A 22,100-nucleotide genomic window follows, 5' to 3' on the forward strand; every position below is an offset into this window, starting at 1 on the left:
TAGTGTTCAGTTGAAACCGACCATCCAGACCATATTCCTCCTAAAGCAGACATATGTGCATCATGGGTTGTCATCCACAAGATGAGGTTTGTTGCTGCCGCAGTGCAGCAGAGGGAGATAGGTTTAGCCAGAAATGGAAGGTATGGAGAGCAATCCCCACATGGGTAGACAAGAGGCGTACCAACTAAGTAGTTTGGAACAGTATCTAGATACCTGATGATCCTGAGAAGGAATTTATAATGATTTCCCTAAGGCCTCAGAACTTCATGACACGAAAAGACTGGTAGCACGCCCCCTTTGTAGACTGACCTGTTTTCAGCCTATAAACACTGAAGTAACACAAAAACTCCTCCTTTCTATAAAATCAGGTGCATCTATTGAACCTTGCCCCCCCCTCCTATCATGCATCTAGCTGCTCATAAGATCTGTGAACAGCTTACCCCAATCCTGAACCAAGTATTGGCCTCCAGTTGCTATCCAAAAACCTGGAAAGTAGCGTCCATCACTCCCCTTTTGAAGAAACCCAGTTTGGGCCCAAACGATCTAAAAAATTATCGACCTATTGCTGGTCTACCAATTGTGGCCAAGGTTCTAGAGAAACAATTGAATACAGTGCTCACCGAATACCTGGATACAAACCATCTGTTGAATGTTTCCCAACACAGCTTCTGCTGCACGCCATGTCACCGAATCAGCCTTAATCCTTGCAGTCGAAAAGATCGGCAGGGTGGTGGATGAGGGGGGAGAGCGGTTCTCGTGCTCCTTGACCTCTCAGCTGCATTTGACACCGTGAATCATACCACTTTGGTGCAGTGGCTGGGGGACATAGGGGTAGAGGGAACCGCCCTGGCCCTCCTGTCCTCCTTCTTGGAGGCAAGAGAGCAGAGGTTGTTCTGGGACAACATAATGTCAGACAGCTTCCACCTCCCATGTGGCGTCCCACAGGGGTCCGCCCTTTCCCCGACTATGTACAATATCTACGTCACCCCTCTGACCAATCTCGTTAGGAAGCACGGTTTTGCTCTGGTCTTGTACGCTGACGATACCCAACTTGTCATTTCCATTGCCAGTCAGCCAGAGACCACAGCGCCCAGGTTTCACGCATGTCCTACCGAGATTATGGCCTTTATGAGTCAGAGCTATCAGAAAATAAACACAGATAAGACTGAGGTGATGGAATTCGGGCCGGGCAAGCCCTTGTGGAATCGGTCCTGGTGGCCAACGGAAGCTGGAAAATGCCCTTGTCCAGTAGAGAAGGTCAGAAACTTAGAGATCATCTTTGATGGGAAACTGAACTTTGGCCCCCAGGTTAACAGCCTCACTCAATCATGTTTCCTTCTCTTGGAAACGTTGAGAAAAATGTTCCCATACATCCCGCAAGAGCTACAAAAGACAGTGATGGTTGCTCTGTTTCTATCTAAGTTAGATTACTACATTGCCCTATTTCAGGGGAATTGACAAAAGCTACCTGCAAGAATTGCAGTCTTTGCAAAATGCCGCAGTGAGAGTTCTCCTGGGCATCCCCAGAGGACAGTCAACCTTGGCCGGCATTAGATCACTGCTCTGGCTACCCATTAAACAACGCATTGAATTCAAAACCTTAAGTCTTGTACGTAAGGCAATTCACGGTGGTGGGCCGAAGACCTACAAGATCTTTTCTCACCATATGTTCCTCCCCGCAATCTTAGGTCGGCCAGTCTTGGCCTTATCAAAACTTCAAAAATTAGGAGGGCGAGATGGGGGGTAAATGTAAATGTATGTATGTAAATGTATAGGCATTTAAATCGCGCACTACTTACCCGGAGGGTCCCAAGGCGCTTCGACCGCTGCGAAACCCTTCCTGGCTTCCCTGAGAGATGGTCCCTTAATGGGTATCTCCAGGGTGAGACCAGGCATCCCCGGCGGTCTGGTGGGGCCGTTAGTGAAGATGAGGCAAGCTAATGCCCAGAGTTGCCGAGTGTGATCGCTGATCAGAGTGGGCACCGAGGCGAGAGAATTATCGAGTCCGCTGACCCTGGTCCAGAAACCTGCCGCGCCGGGAATCGAACCCTGGTCCCGGGCCGTCCTCTGCTCTCGGGTCTGCCGCCTCTAACCAGTGAGCCACACTGGTTAGAGGCAAAGCAATAACACACTGTGCGGCGAAGTTTTGGAACAAACTGCCGCTGCCCATGAAGCTTCAATCTAACCTTCAGCTTTTCAGGAGGAGTCTCAAAACCTGGCTGTTTACAGTCACATAGGCAGGCGCGGTGTGTGCATTAGGGCACTTGGGCGTTGCCCCACTAATTAATTTGAGGCATGAGTCAAGTTTCAAGCGTGTCTGCTACTCTGCTGTTGCTGCCATCATTCTCTCAATCTCACTCACCGGAGGCAGTCAGCTCAGAAGGGGCAGGGCAACCGCAGCAGGACAGAGTGCATCGATGAATGTATCAGGTGGCCTGGCTGGGAGAGTGAATAGCAGTGGTGCGCATGTTCTGTTTAGTGCATAAAGATTTTTGCGACCAGCCCGAACATGCGCACAAGGCTGTTCATTAGAAGAGCGGGGGCTGTTCCATGCCGCTCTTCTAATGAACAGCCTTGTGCACATGTTCGGGCTGATCGCAAAAATCTTTACGCCCTAAACAGAACATGTGCACTACTGCTCAAGCCAGCCAGCCAGGAGCGAGCGTGAAGTGCTATTCGAGAGACGTCACGTTAGACCATACAGCAGATGGGTGGATGTTTAAGGACATGCAGCGGTGATGTACGGGTCCGGACTCCAGGATAAGGTGGGTGGGTTGTTATGTTGGTTATGGATGGGTGAAACCTGACAACTAAGTGTGAGTATTGCCGCACGCATGTGAGCCGCCTCGAACACACGATTGTAGTGTGTGCTGTCTCGAAGTAAAAAGCGCGCCATGGCTGAGGCTCCCATATGAAGAAGGTGCTTAGTGTTCTGCGTGCGCACAGTGCGTCTCTACTTCTTTATTGGCAGCCTGGCTGCAACGTGAATGATGAATGAATGTCCGACCTGCCTAATTACTCTGAGTGAGTATGTATTATTTTGCTTGTGTGCGATATCATGGCAAGAGCAGAGCTGCCTACGTTAGTGCTTCCAAAGTAGTCAGGTCTGCTCTGCACCTAACGCCGCCATTACTACAGTGCAAACGTTGCACACACGACACTCCCTCCAAAGTCGGCAGCTCAGCTGTGCTTGCTCTAGCCAGCATTATGGCCATACTTCGATGTTTGATCATGGACTTGGCAAAATCCAATCGCCAGGATGTAAAGCAGCCAGCTGCTGCAGTTCTTAATATGTTCGGTCACGTTTCCGCTATATAAACATAAACAGTCTTTGAAGTGCAGAGTGACTCTGCACTTCCAAGAGTGTTGATGTTTATATAGCGGAAACGCAGACAAGCACAGAGTTGCAGACATTCGTAAATGTATCTGATGCTAGGCCCAGCCATCTCGAGTGCTCAAGAAATTACCTTTCCCTCAGCAATACAAGCGCAGCTGCGCAACATTTACAAGCATTTCAGTATTGTAGTGTGCCTGCTTGCTTTGTGGCTGCATTTTTGGACGATCACAGAAAGGGGGACATAATCGCTCTCATGCAAATGCTGTCACTCAGCCCCCAAGCCCTTCTTCCCATTTGAGACCCCGCTTGGGCAACAGGACTGTTATGCAGTGCTGCAAGCTCATACTTTCCCACCTCTGTGTGTATGGACTGCATTTACCAGCAGACAGAACATAAGACTTACAATGAGAACCCATTTTGTGCTATAGTACTAAAGATTACCAACTGCACTTGCAATTTCTAAAACAGCTTGTGTATAGACCTCCAAGCATGCTATGGTAAGGCAGAGTGACTATGTCATCCCTCATCAAACCTCAGCTCCCCGCAATCTAAAAACCCATCAATATTTCAATTGCGATTCATGTCTTATGTAATGGTACATCATGGCCCATTTACAGAGGATTTTTTTATTTTATTTTTTATTTTAAAGTTATAATATAGTGCTGCTAGACATGAAGATGGAAGAGTTTTTCACAATAAGGGTCATAGAATGAGATGTTGCACAACATCTGCATGTGGAAGAGAAAGGCTATATTAAATACATTAGTAAAGCAAGTGAGAGCTTAGACATTTGTGGTTTGGCATCAGTTTAACTCTAGGACATTTAGGGGTATATACATTTGCAGTTGGATGTGAATAAACTACTAACTTTGATGAACAACAGTACATTACCGCAGTACATAAGATGTGTAGATTTGAATCCGCACCAGCTGGGAAAAAGCGGATGGGGTGAGGTGTGGTTAGTACATGGATGAGACATGCACATCATATCAACCTCTATGTGGTGATAAAACACATTGACAATGTGTCTAGTACTGGTGGAACTGGCAGAATTTATACATTACTTTGCTTTCTCCCCAGCCCCCCACCCTCCCCCCTCCCCCCTCTGAGCCTCGTTAGGTCGTTCTGGCTAGACGCTATGCTTGTGCTCTGCGATTCGCGCCACCGCACATTTTACGCCCTACCACCTTCAAATGTCACCAGCCGCCACTGCACATAGGCCTTTACCACAATGTAACAGCACCAAGATGCCTCGGCAATCGAGCGCTTTATAAGCATATAACCATATAAACATACAGGGAACTTGTGCAAGGTGAGCAGTTAGTCATGGAGCTTACTTAGAGAAGGTAACCAGCTACATAGGATAATTATCCAAGGTGACGATTTACATGTGGAGCCTGAAAATGTGAACCAGTTACACCAGAGCCTTGGGAGAAGGATCCAAATACATGGCAAGCCCGGTTGGTCTTTTGATGTTGTGTTCAATGAATTATTTATCGGAGGAATTTTCAAAAGGCTGATGACATAAGCTGTGTCTTGCACTGATCCAAAATCACATGCTGAAATGCACAGATCCACACACATACTGATAATTGCTCATGCCACAGATATATAGACAGGCAGAGCCTGACACAGATGTACACAGACGCACACAAAATCTCATTTTCATAAATAACACCACTGCTTCTCAGTCTGTTTGGGAAGAGAGAGAGAGATTTCTTTTTCTTCTTCAGTGCTCGTGCAAACTTCATCAAAAAGCAATGCATGTTTAAAATCCTTCAAAAGTGATTTTATTGGAGGAGTGTTTAAAATGGCCAGAGACAAAGGACTGCCAAACTTCTTAGTGCAAAATGCTGCATAGACTGTAAGTACGCAGTTAGGTCACTGGGGCCGAGGGTTGGATACACCTAAGCATGTGTATACCGCCCAGGTCTCCCATCACTTGGTCCTGACGAAAACCTGGCAATTTCCACAACAGGTTGAAACATGTAGACCTTTTTACACTCACATAGATACTGTCGGTCAACCTAACCAACGCAAGTATCGAATAATTGCTTTTAACATTGTCCAGTAGTTTCAGAATAAAGTTTTTTCTATGAAGTTATACTTGGCCAATTTTTAACTCACTTTTTCACACCACACTCACAAAAAACGACCCGCTCCACTGTAGTCAGGTGTCGCAGCACACTCGGATGGCACTCGGCTGTCTGGGTGGGACCCCGATGATGAAGCATGTCACCAACCAGGTTGGTGAGTGAGGGGTCTTCTAACAAAGAACAATTTTCTTTGGGACTCTCCCTACACTCCATTAGGACCTTGTTAGGTCCAGTGGTGATACTCCTTCCTTTGTTTATAAAGATTAGGGTCAAGGGGACCAGGAGTACAGGACTCCACGTTGTGAAAAATTCCTCACTCTCTTTTTTGTTATTTTATAAATAATAATAGTCTATAAATGTATTTTATTTTTTATTTCATAAAGTTTGCTTTTCATTCTGCTATTGTACCAATGGGGGACAGAAAGTGAAAGTGCGCGATGCGTGTGTGAGCGTGTGGTGGGAGCGTGTGAAGCAAAGGAGACGCCATGCGCGCGCACATCGCGCGGCGGTGGCCCTTTGTGCGAGGCATCCGGAAACTACACAGTGATAAGGGAAGATGGGCGCACACACGCCAATGGTGTGCTGGACTTCCCCTCATCTGACAGTCACCAGCATTGGGGAGGCACACCGAGACACAAAGGTAGGCCCTGGATGTGGGCTGCCCGAGTCCGGCGCTTGGGGCAGGGCGGCCTGTGTGAGCGTTGGAGACCGGGCGGCCCATTGAGCCTCCATACCAGTGCATAGCTCATGCCACACGGCGCCGGAGGTAGAGCTGCGCCAGGAGCGACCAGTGACCCGCATCGGGATCCTAAAATGTACATCCTGCTGCCTGGAAGACGGCAAGAGTTTGCTGCGGCCAAAAGGAAAAAAAGAAAAAAAGTAACGCCTACCTGCGATTGGGAGACATCCTGCGGAATGAAAGCTGGCCCTGGACGCGGGCTGACTGGGACCGGTGCCTGGGACAGAGCTGCCCGTGCACATGCTGGAGGCTGCGAGGTGTCCTGGGACGATCACCCTGCTGCTGATGCATTTGCCAGGCGAGACCTAAACATCCTTTAACACTTATCCTGCTTTGAGTCGGAAGCATATGTTTTTAGCTCAATTCGCCATCTACGAATATTTGTCGATAAGGATTGGAGTCAAAACCCATGGGCGGTTGCATGGAAACACCCATGTACCAACCATAAAATGTCACATTGATACAAAATAACGCAACACAGCACAAGTTTACATACTTTGGAAAACTAACACAAATTCTGATTTGTGTTGCTTACTAAATCCCAGCATAACACTTTGCATTGGGTTTGTGTTGCAAAAATAACACAAAGCATTAGTTAAACTGTGCCTAGATCTGTAAACCATGTCTCTTCTGTCAGTGGGGGTCCCTTTCCCTAAGATATATCCACCCTACATTTGGCCATCAGTGGTGCCAATGTAGTGAAGCGCCTAACTGAAATCTGTATTTCCTTTAAGAAGGTGAGTAGTGTGACCAGCAGGGAGAAAGGTACTTAGTAGTCGGTAACTGCATTAAATTCTTTCTTTAGTTTGGCCCAGTAGTTCACTACATCTGGGCAGTGCCTGCCATGTATAGTAGTTCTGCTCCAAAATATCTACATCTAATGGCCAGAACTGGGGACCTAGCTCCGATCCCAGGCCTCAGCTCAACATTGGGTGGTTGTGTGCGAATCCCTTAATCTCCCTGTGCAGTAAAAAATGTGTAATGTAATCTGCTGCTAATGTAAAATGCCCTTGAACCAAGTTTGCATGATATAAAACTGAATAGAGAAATAAAAGTGGCTTCCATTCTTAGGTCAATTACATATAGTCTTACTGGTATGTAAAAACCTCATCATATAAATTTCAAGTGCAGGAGCCTTTTCTTTCCATTCATGGAGACCAAAGGTATCTGAGGCCATGCAGAATTGACACTGAATATTCGTTAACTCTTCCACAAAGACAAATTAGCTATCTAATCTGTCTAGATGTCTAGGGGCCAACTGTTTCACCACACTAATGCTCTTGATCATTCTCACACATTATGTACCCTACAGATGCCTGCGGTCCATACATTTAGGTGACAAAAAGAAAACTTTTTATACCCAACCCCTCACCAATTTCATGGTTATGAGAACAGCTACAGAGGTCCATGCAAAAGATGAGTGATCGTATTGTGAATTGAGGGAGATGGGGCACCCACCTACAGCTTTCACTGGGTGCCCAGAATCCCAAAATGGGTAGGATTGCTGTTGGGTACAATTCTGAGGGTGACTTTCATCCCAAAGGATTTTGACCGCTCAATCCGAACTTCTTTGTCACCATCTTATGAATTTCTTACGGTTTACAAATTAGGAAACCTATAGTTTTACAACAGTGGCATCTTTCTTAATTTGATTTTGTTTGTACGGGGCATACATGTTCTTCAAAATTGTTTGTGAACTTACACAAAGTTTAATCTGTGGTTATGTTCTCACAATATTAGGCAGTCTGCCACAATACTCAGACAGGTGTGATAAAACTTTCACATCTGTGGAGTCCACAACTTTCATTACAACCTACACAAGTTTGAGGTCATGGAGATTCAAGATGCTACGGCACTTAGTTGCTTTCAGAATTTCTTTTTTTTGTATTTGAGACGCACAAAACAATATTATGCAAACATATGGGACAAATAAAATTCTTGACACTTTATGCTTTTCGCTGGGGAGTTTGAGTTTCCAAGAATTGGCATTGCACCAACAGAAATATCTGGCGGTGCCAAGACCCAATACATAGTTTATCTGGATGTCCTACTAGTCCAAGGAGATCCAATCATCTAGGTTATTGTGAAAATTACAGCTGCCTGATACACAGTAGGCAAATACATGTTTACCATTAACCAAATGTTATTGTTAGTATAGCACACCGGCGGCATGTGCATGGCATTGCAGTGTGCACAGCCCACACGCTAAGCAGATCACATATTTATGGGTAGGATCAGAGCATCGTGAAATGGTCAGGTGGCAAGCAGAAGGGCTCTTGCATGCATGTTTACCCCTTTGGAAAATATAGGTATGAATCGGCTCCCACTGTCCATGTGGGTGGATTGTTTCCTTGGGTAAATCCAAAAGAAGGGCTACTGAAAGACAGTCGCGCACCTGTGGCCCAAAGTACGGAAATGTAAGCCACTCACAACGAACTCTATGTAATGATAGGCATGGAATGGCAGACTCAGAGCTCGTATCAAAATGGAAAATGTATTCTATACAAGAGCCCTCATAAACATGGCGTGTCCGCAGAACTGCTCTAACCAACTGACCACAAACACGACATCACCTCTTACCTAAGTACATTATAGTTCCTCCAAATTCCACTTTCATCAACACCTCAGATCCTGCAAATGCGTTCAGGAACAATATTCACGCCTTAATAGCACAATACTTTTCTCCTTCCAATTAAAACAAACAAAACCTAAAACAACCAAATAACCTAATATAAAAGATAAATAACAATGTTACCAAACTAATATGAACTTAAACAAAAGTCACAGAACCGCTATATGTTGACAATACACAAACTCCTGCAAAATGGAAAATTTGACACGGATCAACCGTTTCTTATATATAATGTGGAAGAAATACAGATGAAATTCCAATCATAAAACCATTAGTTACTTCCTGAGTCTGAGAGGAACCTGACTGGCGCTGCTGCTCCTGCGAACCATGGGGTTGACATTTGATTCAGGAATAGAGGACAGTGCAGGAACTTTGTCACATTGTGCAGAGACCTCTTCAGTCATACTATCACATTTGATGACCCTCCTTAAATTTAGTGAGCACCATTAACTCGGATTGCATTCCTGCCTACATTGTCCACCACAACAGGATCGTTTTTTTGTTTTTGTTTTTTCACATATGCCCCCTTTCTGATACAAAACATATCCCCAACTCAAACTTTGCTTTGGCCTCAGTAACATTTTTCTTGACTTTGGCATCACATTCATCCAATTGAATCCCAAATTTGACCTATCTGCTCATCCAACTTGGAAAAACTTTGTGGCTGACTTCCTTCGTCTAAACAACTCAAACGGGAACAACTTCTGTGGTTGATTGGGACATATAGAATAAAACCATAGCATTGAGTGAGCCGCATTCAAAACGACAAACCTGTTGGCAATCACCCATTAAATATACTGATATAATACCTTGTTCATGTGCTTGACTTGTCCGTTTGTTTGGGGGTGGTAAAGTGAAGTCCAAAGATGCCTGATGTCACCTGCTTTAAGAAACACATCCATTTCTCCACTCACAAACTGATACTGAACCTGTGAAAACTCTTCCTGAGAATAATTTATTTTATAAACTCAGTAAATGCTTTCGTACTGGGTTCTGTGTCCAAACTTTACTTCAGGCCCGTTTGAATACAGATTCACTGCTACCAGAGCATATCTTAAATGGCTCAGTAAACAGTAAAATGGGCCAACCAAATCAATGCTAATTTTCTTTTAAGTCTTAGAGGTACACTCAATGGGTTGAAATGGAGGCTTCTTGATAACCAATCCTTTTCTACCCTTGAAAACACAACACACTTTCCCGCATACTGGTCTATCTCTTTATCCATGGATGGCCACCACAAAATTTTTCGTTTCCTGTGCTTGGTGAAGGTCTTCCCTCGATGTCCTTTGTGACCCATTTTGATCAACCTAAATGTGATACTTTCCAGTGGGACTAATTTATCCCCTCTCATCAACAGCCCATCTTCTATTAATAATTCATCATGAACTTTCCTAAAGGGCTGACACGCCAAATCTATTGACGTCTCTGCTGCCCAACCAGATTTAACATAGTACATAACCATTTTAGCTCCTTGTCTTGAATCAACACTGACTTCCATTAATCCTCAGACACTGCACACATCTCTTCTAAATCCATTGCAGCAAGCAGACAATCTTCTTCTGCAGCCTCATTCTCATCATCTGTGTTACTGTCTGCTGCCACAAACCTAGACAAATATTCAGGCAGCACATTCTTGGCACGTTTGATGTGATCTATGCCAAATTAATATTATAATAGCTGTGCAGTAAGCCTTGAAATTCTAGGGGTCTGTTCCTTTATTTTTATCTCAAGCTAAAATTGCATTTATGAGCAGCCACAATAGTGAATTTTGTTCCCTAAACATGCGATTTAAACTTTTGTATCACTCACCAGCATCCCAAAATTTTCTTTTCTATTCTGGAATAGTGTTTCTCTGACTCTCTCAGAACTCATCTTTACCATCAAATTGTGTGAGAATTGGCCCAGCCCTAAATTGGATGCATCAACTTTTATACAGCATTGTATTTTCAAAATCTATTTTAACACTGCTATTTAATAATCAATGTTAATGTTTTCTGATGTTTTAATGTGTGCTACTGTATGAATTTGTTGTTAAGGGCTCTTGGGGCAACAAGCTAAACTTTTCTACCTGAACCGGGGAGTCCGGGCTGGTAGCGATTTCCAGATTTCCTCCTCTCGACAACTAGAGACGCCAGCTTTCCTCAGTGCGCACTCTAGTTGTAGGAGTGGCTTCACCTTAACAATGGGCGCTGCGTGGACTCCAGCGCCTTGAGGGGTTGCTTGCGGTATTCTCTGCCATTTTTACACATTTTTGCTCCTATTTTCAAAATCAATTTTAACGCTGCTATTTAAATATCAATTTTAATGTTTTCTGATGTTTTCGTTTGTGGTACTTATTGATTTTGTTAGGGGATCTGGGGGCAACACGCTAAACTTTTCTACCTGAACCGGGGAGTCCAGGCTGATAGTCATTTCCTGATTACCTCCTCTTGACAACTAGAGACCCCATTTTCCCTCGGTGCGTGCTCTAGTTGTCGGAGCGGCTTCACCCAAAGAATGCGCGCTGCATGGATGCGCAGCGGACGTGCCAATAGCGTGCCCAAGTCAAGCCCATCTGTGCTAGTCCGCATCCTGGAAGCAGCCAGCACCAGCTACGCTGCCCGTTTTCTGGTGGATCATACGGCTCTTCAGGTGTATAGCCGCAATGATCTCATCTCGCTTCGCCCTCATCCCTGCCGCCCGTTTAGCAGGTGGGAGGTCTTAGATTACCACCTTCCGGCATGTAAGAAATGCAGCTTTGTCCTACGCCCAGGCTTGGACATAGTCCTGCTCTACGGAACTGGTCCTAGTAGCAGGGGTAGGGGGCTTATTGTTAAAGCAGCACTGATTAATACTCGTTCTTTAGCCAGACACCACCAAGATATTTTCTATCTCCTTTCCAATAAACAGGTTGATCTATTATTTATGACTGAGACATGGCTCAATGCTTCCTCAAACCCTACTATCGAGATGGCGATACCCGATGGATACAATATCTCCCAGGTTGATCGCAAAGTTGGAAGGGGTGGTGGTGTTGCAGTCATCTTCAGGGACAAGTGGGCCTTCCGCTGCGAGGAGTCCTCTCAGCTAGGGGAGGGTGAAGTGCTTGATTTTAGCATCACTTTCTCCCCACACGCCTTGCTTGGTGGAACCTTGGTCTACAGACTCCCTGGGCCTGCTGGGCCTTTTCTCAGAAATTTGGCAGATGTTCTCATTCCTGAGCCTTGCTGTTCCCGCATTATCTTTTCCTGGGGGATCTCCATATTCATTTGGATAAAGATGATGTTGGGGATACGAGGGAATCTCTGACTCTCTTAACCTTGTCCAGCTTACTCAATGGATCAGAGCTGTGACTCACTCAGCTGGTCACATTCTCGATCCTAGTTGTTCCAACTTCCCCATAAAGGTGGAGGATCCTTTACCAGTGCCATGGACTGATCACTTTTTGTCATATTTCTCCTGGGTTCTGGACGGCAATACTCCGACATGCGGCACAGGGCAAGGCTCGACCTTCGCCAAAATTGATCCATTGGCGTTCAGCCCAGCCCAGCCTTCTCAGATGACCTGAAGGAAGATCTTGAAAGATTCTCAGTTTGGATCAAAAAAGCGGTGGGCCACTTCTCTCTTACTGCCCGCTGTAAACTGTCCAGGAATTCTCAGTCTAAACCGTAGTTTTCTCATGAGCTAAAATTGCAGAAACAACACTGACAAAAATTGGAACGTCTCTGGCGGCTGGACTACAGCCCCTTGACAAAACTGGACCTTAGGGAAGCCCAGAAGCTGTGCTATTCTTCTATAGCCCAGGCCAAAAGCCTTTACTATGTGGATCACATTGACTCAGCTAAGAACAATTCTAAAGAAATCTTTTCTATTGTCCAGAGTTTATGGCCCCTAGAGCGGAGGCTATTACACTTCCCTTATCCAACAGCTGGTGCGAGGAACTCGCTAACTTTCTAATTGAGAAAATTTGGTCCATCCAGGCGTACTTTACTCTAGGTAACCACTCCATGGTCAGGCCCTCGCCCCTGGTTCAGACGCATATGGAGTCTCCCTTTCTGACAGCGTTTTCTCCAATTGATCTACCTGAGTCACTGAGGGTCCCTAAGACCTTGAAGTCCGGCTCCATGACCGATCCTTCTGCAGCCAGACTCCTGGCTTTGGTCGCAAAAACGGTGAACCCTGAAGTCAACAGACCTATTAATCTGTCCCTTCAGGAGGCCCTTGTTCCCTCAGTTTGGAAGCAGGCCAAGAAATGCCCCTTCTAAAAAAAACATTGTTGGATCCGTTATGCCTAGTTAATTATCGCTCCATTTCCCTTCTCCCTATTTTGGCGAAAGCCTGTGAAAAGTGGTCAACAAACAACTCTCCGACTTTGTTGAAAGCGCTGGCCTACTTCATCCTGCTCAATCTGGGTTCAGAGCCTCCTATAGCACGGACTCTGCCTTGGTGGAAGTCTCGGAAGCTATTCGAGAGTGTCTGGATTCGGGCGGTAGAACAGCTCTTATCTTGTCAGATTTCTCTGCAGCATTTGACACTGTTCCCCACTCTCTGCTACTTACCTGTCTTGCGGAAGTGGGGATCTCCGGTGCTGCCCTGAGCTGGCTGACTTCTTTTCTGTAGGGGCGTACTTCTCAGGTTTGATTCCCCCAGTTGTCTTCCTCACCTCTGGAGGTGACTTCTGGGATGTCTGAGGGGTCCTCCTTGTGCCCCCTTCTTTTTAATCTATATGTCACCCTTTTGATTTACTTGGCGGAAGAATTGGGAGCCAAAATTATGGCATACACTGATAATACTCCCGCTTCTTCCCAGGGTAGCAAAGGAAACTGAGGCTCGGGCCCTCATTCTCTCTCGGATCGATTACGAGAATGCGATGTACACCGGCCTGCCAGGCTATCTTCTTAATAGGCTTCCGGTTGTCCAAAATGAGGCTGCGAGACTCTTCTTTAACATGCCAATAATGTGGCGGTCAGACAGCATTTGCGTTCACCCCATTGGCTTCCTGTGGCCGAACGAGTCCAGTTTAAAGCCCTGACCCAGGCCCATCGGGCTTTGCATGCCTGTGGTCCTGGCTATCTACGGAAGCGGTTCAGATTCTATACCCCGCCAGACACCTCCACTCATCATCCCAGCTCTGGACCACATCCCTCGCTTCTGGCTTACAAGAATGGAGGGCAGCTCACTTGCTGTTAGAGCTGCCACTGACTGGAATTCCCTTCCTCTTGCTCTTCGCAGCATACAAGACCCCTGGTTATTAAACAAAAAAACTGAAGAGCCATCTTTTTGTCTGATCTTCTCTTATCCCAGGCTTCCCCTCTCCAGACTCGTGCCGGGACACTCTCTGAGTATCTGTGCGTGCTATAAGTGCAAATAACATAACATAACTGGCCAAATAGTCTCAAAACCCTTGAGATGGCCAATTTTCTTTTTAATCCACTCAAAAGACTTAAGGCATTAGGTTTCAAGTTTGAAAATTGTATTCTTTAAGAGAGTGGTCAGAGGTTGAATGTGGGATGCATACTCAGGGATGAAACGAAAATAAAACTCACATGCTCATGAACAACTAGAGGCAAGTCTTACCAATAGGCGGTTGAGCCTCGATGATGGCATTTACCAAACCTGGTTTTGGCTCAAGGCCATCACTTGGAACCACATATCCAAGATACTCCACGTGGCCTTGCTGATTTCACATTTTACTATCTTTAACACAATGCCCCTTTCATTGCAAATGAACAACACTTGATCTAAATTTACCTCATGGCCCCCCCATGGTGGTCGCAAAAATTAGCACGTAGTCCTGAAAGGTGACAACATCCATGAGAAGTTGATACATATTTATGTGAAAAACGGATGCCTCGGAGGCCAATCTGAACGGTACCCAGCAAAACTGAAAATTTCCAATAGGTGACACAAAGGCTCTGTAATGTCCTGATTCAGGCTCCAAAATAACCTGATAGGCAGCCGCTAAATAAAGACTGCCACTAGCCAACAGATCAGAAATCCTAGGGAGCAGGTGGGCATCAACCCTGGCACTGTTGAGGCTCCGCAAATCAACGCATACTCTGAAATCACCATTTTTCTTTTACGCCATTACAAGGGAATATAACCACAATGATGACTCAATGGGTTCAATTATGCCACTGTCACTTAACTTCACCAGTTCCTTTTCCAAATCCACCTTTATTGACAATGGCACACGCCGCATCTTATGCTTAAGGGGGATTGTAGCTTGCTTGACCATTATGTTATGCTGGAACCCTTTTATGGTATATTGCAGGGAACCTGGTAGGGATATCGCTCACTAGATCTTCTGTGACTACTGATACGGCTCAGAACAATCTTCAAAAAGGCCATGGTGGAGCCAACCCAGGATACACAATCCTTTGATTGCCACTTAGACCTTCTAAAAAATCTTCCTGTCTTTGAAGACCAAAATATGCCACTTAGACCTTCTAAAAAAATCTTCCTGTCTTTGAAGACCAAAATACCCACATTATTCAATTTGCCTCCTTTCATACGAGACTGGTGCATGAGTGGTTCCAGAATTCCCCCAGGCCCTGTTCATTGAACACTTCCTCGGTCACCATTGTAATTCTTGCCCCAGAGTCAACCATCAGTCTGACAGACTTATTACCAACTAGCACATTGCATATGGGTGTATGCAATCTGCAAGGTCCCCTGAGCTGATTTGCCCACCCACAACAAATAACACATTATCTTGGAGATCATCCTGTAGCTTCTCTAAATGAGCACAGTAATCATTCCCAACTAAATCAGCCACTACTTTGGCCCTTTTGTCAGATTGGTTTGATTGTCTTTGATACACTTTAACAAAGTGTCTCATCTTACCACATTTTCTGCAAACAACATTTTTGTCTGAACACTGTTTCTCTGACTAAAAGTGAGGTACATTCCCACATCTAGTACAGACATTTGTCTGTTTGAAAAAAACCCTTAGCTGTCCATGAGACTTTCTTATTCACTGCATATTCTTCGTGGTGTTTCTGCTTTTCAGACGCACATTTTGCGCCACGTCTGTTTTTTCTCCATGAGTTCTTTTACAGAAATGTGTGATGTCTCAATACTCTTCGCAATCTGAAAACTATCTTAAAAGAACGGATTGTTTAGCGATGGACTCTTCCGCTGAATGGCTTTGTTAGTGAAATTGCAAATATATTGATTACGCACCAGCTGATCTGTAAAGTTATCAAAATTTCAATCTGCGACTAATCTTCTGAGTGACTATCCATATGTATCCACCTCCATTCAGCTATTTCCTTATTAGGAATTTGTGTTGTAACGCAGCAATGCTTGGTTGTACATAAAAAAACCTTTCCAGCTTCTTGATGGTCTCAGTGTAATCATCCACTTGTTCCTCTTTCGTAACTTCAATTTCCGAAAGATGTTTAAATATTGTGCGGCCCTCAAACCTTAGAGTGTAAAAATTGCATTTCTTTCTCTCACATGGAACCTCGAGGCACCAATTGCCGCAAGATATGTTTGAAATGCGTTGAACCAGTTTCTCCAACATACAGGTGGTTCACCTGTACATTCTAAAAAAGTAGGTGGTGGATTAACAACTGCATGGCTAAACCAAAACACTTTGACAGTACAAAATCGATTTGATTTATGTATAAATCCACTATGGGCAATGCTTGCAATAACAGTAATAAAAGTGACAATATAAACTGCTAGTTCCTGTCTACAATGCTCCACAAAATGTAGCACGAATAATGTTGTGTGCGTGTCGCTGTGATTTAATATCTCCTCAACCTCGAACCAATACTAGTGTGTGTATCACTGCTAAATAATAAACAATGATACACAAATTCCTTCAAAGCTGTGAGTGTATCCTTGTTTTAGAATGAGGAATCTTCAATTCCTTGAATCTGATATAATGTATTACTGTGTATACCATTAGTGTTTGTGCTGAATAATAAATAATGATACACAAATTCCCATGATGCTGTAAGTAAGTGTATCACTGTTTTGGAATAAGGGAACTTCAGTACACTGAAGCGGATATAAAGTATCACTGTGCATGCTCATGCATCCAATGTTTACTTGAGGGCCAATTATGTGGCGTGTGACCTTTATAGCGCACAGGCCTTTGTGATGGAGGTGTGATATATCTGGGCAGCAGTGCTGCCGGAAAACACCTCAGTTTAATTTGCTGAACAGCGGTCACTATTTACTGTGTGGCGGTTGAATCTAGCCGAAAATAACACATTGGAGATTGCTGCTCGTCTTTACACACTGATATCTGTGTCTGTACAGTCTAGTATCGGATGGATGGTAACAAGCTAATGTCATTGGAACGCAGGACCTTTATTTCTAAAATGTCTGCTATTGTTGACATGATTGGAGCGCACGATGACTGTACAGTCTAGTGCTGGATTAATTGCAACGCTAAGAGTGCATTGGAAAGCGGGCAATTTATTTATAAAATGGCTGCTATTGTGACGACTTTACTGGAACGCACAATGAAATTGTGCAGATGCTATTACATTGTTTGCGAGAACCAGGACTTCTGGAAAATGATCAACCACTTACTGCGCAAGCTTCACTGACTAAACAAGAAATTCTAAATCATTCCAGAGCAGAGCTATAATAAAATGTACTTGCGGTTAGACGCCAATCTGCCGGCATAGGATCGTCCTGGTAGCTCCTGCTCTCCGTCGTTGCCAGAGAAAATTGTAATGAATGTCATGGAATGACAAAGGAGAAAGCTGCAGACTCTGAACTTGCATGGAAATGGTACATTTATTTTGAACGTTGTGTCAGAGCAACTGCTCCAATCAACTGACCACAAATGCGACATCACCCCTTACCCAAGTACATCCCAATTCCTCCACATTTCACTACCATCAACTACTCGCATTTTTCTAATGCAATTTCTTCATTGTTTGATTAATTAAAATCTTACAATGACACAAAATCCATATAATAATCTAATATAAACAGTTAAAGCAGTTAAAACAACAAGTATAAATAATGCAGAGTTTTTAAACTGAGTTGCATTTGGTAAAATTCGTCACATAATGTATTTTAAAATATGGTGGTTATAGATTTTAAATTGTGCTCTTATTTTGTTTCTATTCTCAATAAAATTTTTAGAAATGCAGAGTTTATGAATATTTCATCAGCACAGACACAATATCAATGCTTGCCTACATGTCCTTACTCCTCGATCATTGAATAATCTCTTGAGTATGGTTTTTCTTTCGTTTTCCAATTCTGGACACAGACACAGTAGGTGCATAATGTTCTCCTCCCCTGATTTACATAGCCTACAAAGTGTGTCCTCTTCTGACTTCATCCAAGTTGGTAAATGGCATAATCCCGGCAATGATACAAATCGTGCTTTTCTGAAGATTTGTTTATTTTTCAACAACCGTGGTGTTTTTAAATATTGTACCTTCTTTTTTGAGAAACCATTTAATATTGGCCATGGATGTTTTCTTTTTGCGAATATGTCTTTATCTCTTATCAGTGGTAGGTGGTTTGTTATTTTGTTGATAGCTTTTTAAAATGATTCCTGGGTTGTTATTGTTTCCCAGATTGGCATTACATCCAATTCTTCTAACGCTGTATTTAAGTATTTCCAGGCCTGCGATTTCCTGTTTTCACTTATTTCCTGCCATAATAGCTGGGACATTTGGTTATCATGGCCATTTTTTATTCTATTCCATACTTTAATAGCTTGTCCTTTTCTCGCATAAAACTGTTTGTTTAGGCCAAATTCCAGCCTTACTTGCGCTTGAGATGCGTTGTTAGGCAGGCGAAAAAGGGTTATAACATTTTTTGAAACCACATTATTGATGATCACAGCATCTTTCCCATTTAAAGCCTCACTACCGTATATTAAAGTAGGCAGTAATTTTGCTGATATCACCTTTAGGAAGGGATGATGAGTCAGATTGCTTATTGATTTCTGTAAGATCCTAAATGTTGCTGTCAAGGCGTTTCCTTTCCAGTCAATGTCAAGTTCTTGGGGGAGAAAGTTTCCATGATCATTGAATAAAACTCCCAGATATTTGTAAGATTCTACTTGCTCTAATTGGACTTTTTTCAGATACCATTTAGATTTATGTTTGTCTTGAATTTTTTGTAATCACCATAACATTCTACTAATGCATTCAGGCACAATACTCACGCCTGAATATCACACTTTCTTTATCCCCGGTTGCTGCAGAACATTTCCTCACCTCCTGAGTGCATACAGTTCTTTGATAACTGGTAATAATTCACTATTCTGTATTAGGATTTTAATTTATAAACTGCACGTAACAAATTTGTCCTAAGTGTCCTAAGTGTCCACCCCCTGATGCAGACTTCCCGCACCTGACCAGAGCGCACCTGGAGAGCGGACCCCTCAGCACTGCACCTCAAAAGGCTCAAAAACAAGAGAAACGTCTACTTCAGGAAAATAAAGCGAACAAAATTGGACTTCTTCAGCCGCCAATTGGACCAAGCAAAAAACAGGCCAAGAAAACTCTTCGAACTAATCAAAACCCAAACAAAGGCACAACCCCTACAATCAAGTAGCACAACAAGCGACACCCCACACTGTGAAGACTTCTCTGCTTTCTTTAAGCTAAAGACTGACAACATAAGAAATGACCTCATCATGGATGCAAGCCGATTCCCCAACCACACAAGAATGGCTAACACTCAACCTAAAAACATGGCTTCCTGGCAGTACTTCGATACCTACTCGGAAGAAACAATACACAAACTGCTCTGCACCTTGAAGCCCTCTAACCACCACACAGACCCTCTACCTGCTAATGCTGTAAAAGACTTCATCCCCTTGCTCCTCCCTCTCTGGACCAAAATCATCAACTGCTCCCTGCAACAAGGCCTCATTCCGGACTCCCTCAAGGTGGGGCAAGTCACACCTATACTCAAGAAACCTACAGCTGATCCGACTGACCTAAACAATTACCGACCCATCACCAATATCCCCACACTGGCCAAACTGCTGGAGAAATGTGTCCAACTCCAACTAACAAGACACATTGACCAATTTGACCTCCTCAATTCTCATCAATCAGGATTCCGAGCGAAACATAGCACGGAAACAGCTATGACACACATAATTGATGACGCCCTCCAAATTCTTGATCGCAATGAGTCCTGTCTCCTCATCCTTCTTGACCTCTCGTCAGCATTTGACACGGTCAAACATGAGAACCTGCTGGAGCTGCTAAGCACTAGAATGGGTCTATCGGGAACGGTTCTCAAATGGTTTTCGTCCTTCCTACACAACCGGTCTCAGAAGTTCAAGATCGATAATGTGCTATCTTCACCTGTGCCTGCTGATCTAGGTGTTCCACAAGGATCCTCCCTCTCCCCCACTTTGTTCAACCTTGTCATGGAACCGCTCGCCACCTTGCTCCAAGCTTCTAATGTCCAATTCCATATGTACGCCGACGACACACAACTGTACCTAAAGCTTCAATCTCCGGAAGATATCAAACATCTGAATTCCACGCTTATTAACACTCAATCTTGGCTAGCCGATAATCACCTCAAACTAAATGCTCTGAAAACTGAGTTCCTTCTCATCTCACCCCCGGCGAAAATTTCCACCACCCAAACATGGCTCAACAACCTAACAGCACTCAATGTCCAACCCACCATCGTGGACTCAGCGAAATCCCTAGGCATCACACTGGACGCCAAGCTCAACATGCAGCAACACATCAGCAAAGCCACAAAAGCAGCTAATTTCCAAATCAACACACTGAGGAAAATCAAACCCTTCCTCCCGACTGAAGACTTCCAAACTGCTGTACAAGCGTTAGTCATCCCTCGAATCGACTACGGAATTGTGACCCTCAGCGGACTCCCGCTATCCACAACAGCACCCTTAAGAGCCTCCCTGAACGCTGCCGCAAGACTCATTACTGGCTCAAGAAAACATTCGCATATTTCCCCAGATTTAAAGTCCCTAAAATGGCTGCCTTTTGAAGCCAGAATACAACTAAAAATTGCAGTTATGACACACGCGGCCGTGCACCACAATGCACCCAACTACCTCGCTCAAAAATTGTCCATATCAGGAGGTTCGAGGTCCAATAGAAGCTCAAAAAATCTACTCCTGAAACCCCGTAGATTCAGGAAAGAGAAAACCTACAAGCGCTCCTTCTCAGGAATGGCACCCAGGATCTGGAATGCGCTCCCGCCTGAAACTAGGCGTATCTCCTCCGCTGCACTCTTCAAGAAAGAGGTGAAAACCATCCTTCTGGCCAAGATCTCCTGAACCTTATAGGTGGTGGATCAGAGACTCTACATTGCCTTGTATCAATGCTCACCTTGTCCTTTGGCACTAAACCTCTACTTGATGGTGACACTACTACGCTACTTTCTTCCTACCGACCAATATATGAGACACATTGGGTCACTGATTCACCCTCCCGATGCCCTCACTCAGTGCGCTCTCTATACTAAAACACTGGTATAAGCCTGCCACACACCCAAGGTGTACCTGAACACCTCTGTAATTGGGATCAATGACTTGTGCCGTTTTATTACCTGTTTACCTGACTGTATATTGATATGTTTTATGTATTTTATTATTATCCTTTCATGTTAGTGACTACTACATTGCTCCCATTACCTCTGTTCATTCCTACTGCCCCTACCCTGTCATTGTGAAGCGCTCTGATATCTGTAAGGATCTTGTTCGCGCTATATAAAACTTTGAATAAAATAAATAAATAAAAAAACCTGTCCAGTTATTGCGATGTACTGGGCGGAAGTGTTCAGTACCCTATCCTGAATGATCTCTTTAGTACTGAGCGCCCTCACCTTTCATGGCATTACTGGGCAATGTCTCACCCATTCCTAAAACACACTGCTGCTTTGCCGCCATTGCTTTCTTGTTGGCAAAATGAGAAATGACACTTAGCTTGGGCAATGCTACACTTTCCACAGTCCAGGGCTAGCTGCGAAGCAAGAGCTACTGTAATCTAACTAACAAGGTCTATGCTTCATTACAACCGCCCTCTGCCAGGCCGAAAGAAATTTGGCAGCCTCTCCGTTCATATCTCCTCACTTTGGACTCTGACTCCCCCGAGTCTACTCCGCTGGCACCAACACCCGTCTCGTTCTCAGGCCACACTAGCGAAGATACTGATGCATAATTCTTCACCTACTGTACCTCTCTTTCTTGAAACAATCCCACTTTTCTTCTACATTTGCCCCACTATCGCTCTTTCTTGTCCCCCAGTATGGTTCTAATGCAATCATGATTTTTGTGCATGTAAACAAGTATGTACACACATGTTTCATTGTTTCGAATCCCACCCATTA

The 22,100-nt window shown here is 44.3% G+C and overlaps 1 protein-coding gene across 3 annotated transcripts in view; it reads left to right on the top strand.

The window, feature by feature from the left end:
* The window catches only part of LOC147706905 (epoxide hydrolase 1-like), a 289,615-nt gene that overhangs the window by 231,705 nt on the left and 35,810 nt on the right, over positions 1-22,100 (top strand). The window lies entirely within an intron of this gene.

This window comes from Lissotriton vulgaris, chromosome 6 (genome assembly GCF_964263255.1).
Source record: "Lissotriton vulgaris chromosome 6, aLisVul1.2, whole genome shotgun sequence".
NCBI classification, from domain to species: domain Eukaryota; kingdom Metazoa; phylum Chordata; class Amphibia; order Caudata; family Salamandridae; genus Lissotriton; species Lissotriton vulgaris.